Below are 3547 nucleotides of genomic sequence, written 5' to 3'. Positions count from 1 at the left end.
CTGAAGAGGCAGAACAAAGAGTTAGATGAACTAGCTTGCTGATGCAGCACAGACAGTTGAGGAACACGAGGAGGTCGCTATTTTGAGAGCAGAGCTGGAAGCACTTGCAAAACGAAAGGAAGAAGGGAATGAGGCTCTAAGGACTAGAGTTTGTAGTGTGGAGAGGGAATTAGCAGTCTACAAGGTCGTGGTGAAGGGCTTTGTTGTTTTCGTGCTAGGTTTAGTTTGCAACAAGTGGTTGCTCGGCTGAGAAGTTAGATGTGTTCAAGTGGTTGGAATGTATGCAGCATCTTGTTTGTATCATGATGAATGAAGTTGTACCCTTTATCTTCTGAAATGGATCGAATTTATGTTCATGATGGTGACTGGTTCAGTTGCACATCAATCATTGAAAACACACATTGTCACATACAGATGAAAATAAAGTGCACACACAGGAGCCAACAGTTTGGCTTTACAAACAAATGAGATCAAGTTCACACACACAGAATTTAGGAGCCAACAGTTTGGCATTACAAACACATAAAATTGTCACACAGATAGACACTTAATTTTGTTCACTAGGACCTCCGAGGAGTAACACTGGGGCTTGAGATGATCTCCTCACTTGAAGCTTTTTCCTTGAAGGTTCTTGTGCTTCGACATGTGCTTGTGCCTTACCAGAAGTCATATTGATGGTGACACTTGAGCTTGCTTGGGATGAAGGCACAATGGCATGCAAATTTATTTCAACTCTGCCAGTTGATGTTGTATGCACTTTTGCTTTAGCAGATGATCTAACAACAGACTTGGTTCCCTTACCCTACAAGAAAAATGCATCAGTATAGGTAACCTAATGACATGCAAAGGAGGAGTAAATTTACTTGTGCTTACATCTTTGGTTGCTGCCTTCCTCTTTCTATTAACTGTAGTGTTTGTTGTCTCTGTTTATAGTGTCTGATGTTGTTCCTCTAGTTCCAGCAGAGCTCTGCTGAGTTGTAGAGACCACATTTGGTGTTGCTTGAACATCTGAGAAGTTAGCATGTGCAGCACTGTTCTCTGCATTGACTGGTATCCCACCAGATTGGCCACCATTTCTTTTGTCACAAGTAGACTTATTGTGCCCAATTCCCTTGCATTTCCTACATCTAATAACTGTGCCCACTCTAGAATTTTTTGCAGCTTTTGGTTTCTCATGTGACTCCCTTTTCCTCTCTTTCTTGGGCCTTCCTGGCATCTTTACATAACCTGGAGCCTCTAGTGGTGGCCTATCAGACTGAGGCCAACTCTGCATGCCTTCAACTGGCATAAGGCAATAGCTGTAGGTTTCGTTGAATTCTTCAACTGTGTAACAGCTAGTAATATAATCATCCACAGCCACAATCGCAAGCACATGCACCAGATCAAAGCAATAAAGAATGGAATCCATAAACAATTGCTAAGGACGCGCAAATCGATTAAACAATCCGCCAGCACACAACCAAATCGATTAAACAAACCAAATCGTCCCATGCGGATGGATACTAACCCGTCCCTCCAGCTGATGCCCTCCGCTTCCTCTAGCCGCCGTCGGAGACGCCCGCCGAAGACGGAATCTAGCCACGCCGCCGTTGGGTCTTCTCCTCTAGGGTTCTTCGATTCGATTTGGGGGAGAAACAGTTCGCCGTCGATAGAGATAAGGAAGAGATAACGTGGTGCTCACCTGACCTGTGGGGCCCATCTTAGTCAGCATGCTGACATGGCGAGTGGATCCAGCGTGGCAGTCAAAACCGGTCCAACCGAGTCAAAACAGGCTTCAAATGGGTTCGGTGGTCATTGCTGCATGGTATGTACAGTTCAATGATCAATGTTACCTAGTTTTGAAGTTCAATGGCCAAACTCAAACCCGCCGTATAGTTCAATGGCCAGAAATATATTTTTTTCATGTAATAACTATTAGCCAAACTATGGTTACAGTCCAATAAAACTCCGTTTCTCAAAAAAAAAAAAATTATAATATAGATCTTGTCACACTGTTTTGCACAGAGTAGCTGCCAATTATACCGAGTCATCTAAAAAAACTTCGGTCCACTTCGATTAAATTTTATAGTGTGAATGTGAGATTTTAATTCCAGGGCCCGGCTCTTGACATGGGGCCTGTGTGTAGGTCTAGCCACATTGCTTTGCACAAAATAGCTGACAGTCATACTGAGTCATCTACAACAAATTTCGGTCAATTTCGATAAAATTTTATAGTGTTAACGTGAGATTTTAATTTCAGGGTCCGATTCTTGACATGGGCCCACATGTAAGTCTAGCCACACTGTTTTGCACAGAGTAGCTGCCAGTCATACTTAGTCATTTCCAACAAATTTTGGTTAATTTTAATAAAATTTTATAGTGTGAACGCGAGGTTTTAATTTCAGAGTCCGACTCTACACAAAGAATCTATTTCAACCCAACCCAACCCAATTCAACCCATATTTACATAGAACCTGCTCCACCCCACCCCATTAACTAATATAACCCATTTCAATCCATCCAAATACACTTCACAATAAAATTAAACCCATTAAACCAATTTGAACCTAGACCGTTTGCAGGGTGACATTCAGGGACTTGCATTGGTGGATATTTTCTTGTATATAGTATTCACATAACTCTTTCAAAGAAACTGTCATGAATATACATTATGTCGAGGACCCAAATGAAAAAAATCGGATACTATCGTCTCCCCTAGTCCACTGGTGCTCGGCCTCGCTGTCGGATCCCCACCACTTGCTGTCCGCAAGCCGCCGCCGCCGCCGCAACGAGGGTTTGACAGGTGGTGGGTGGCTGGGTGCTCTTCGGCGGGATCGGATGGCTGACCCACTCCAGGTGTGCTCCTCCACATTTCCTCTGTCCCCGCGTCGCAAATCTTCTTCGTATCCGCACTGTTTGGATTGATTACCATGTGGAAACGTGTTGGTGCTCAAGAACAGTGAAAATGCCTCTTTTTCCCCCAAAAAAACAGATCTTCGTGTTTGGGAAGGTTTCGATTTCAGCAGTAGTTTGTTTAGACAAAGTAAATGATGCCCCCGCCCATTTATTGCGCACGGACACGGTTGGTAGGATCACAGCGTGCAAATTCTGGATTAAAATAACGTGCAAGTGTGCTGTTCATGGTAATACTTAATTGAATTCCGTTTCTTTCCTTTTACTCTGTGCGACAGCATGTGCCGGCGGTGAACATCGACGCGTCGGATCCAACAATGCAGGAGTACAAGGCCGCGATCGAGTGGGTGCGTGGCCGGTACCGGACCCGTGCCGGGGTTAATCTCTTCCGCGGCGTGCCCATCAACTCGGACGCCCCAGGATGGTTCAGGATCAACCTGCTTTACCCCGATATGCCCACGGTCTCACTCCTGATTGACGAGATCAACTGCTACCTCATTGCTTTCCGGCGAGGCAATGGTGATTGGCTACATTTCGACGACCACGATCTGCCCAATGACGTGGAAGGAATCAGGCTGGGCTTTGATTCAAGCTACGGGGAACTTCTTGAGCACATCGACAAGTATGCAGTGCTACCACTACTTCATCCACTCCA

At 44.8% G+C, this 3547-nt stretch overlaps 1 long non-coding RNA gene across 2 annotated transcripts; it reads right to left on the bottom strand.

The window, feature by feature from the left end:
• Positions 1–346: 346 nt before the first annotated feature.
• LOC120696837 lies at positions 347–1651 on the bottom strand. 2 transcript variants are annotated; one of them, XR_005684304.1, is made up of 3 exons: positions 1508–1651; positions 874–1323; positions 347–802 (listed from the first exon to the last, which is right to left on the bottom strand). It is a non-coding gene; the product is annotated as an uncharacterized LOC120696837 (long non-coding RNA). The 2 variants fall into 2 exon arrangements; XR_005684303.1 differs by having other exon boundaries at positions 874–1651.
• Positions 1652–3547: the final 1896 nt, after the last annotated feature.

Source organism: Panicum virgatum, chromosome 3K (assembly GCF_016808335.1).
Source record: "Panicum virgatum strain AP13 chromosome 3K, P.virgatum_v5, whole genome shotgun sequence".
Lineage (NCBI taxonomy): Eukaryota > Viridiplantae > Streptophyta > Magnoliopsida > Poales > Poaceae > Panicum > Panicum virgatum.
The sequence above is the reverse complement of the archived record's forward strand: the minus strand, read 5'-3'. Positions and strand labels throughout refer to the sequence as shown.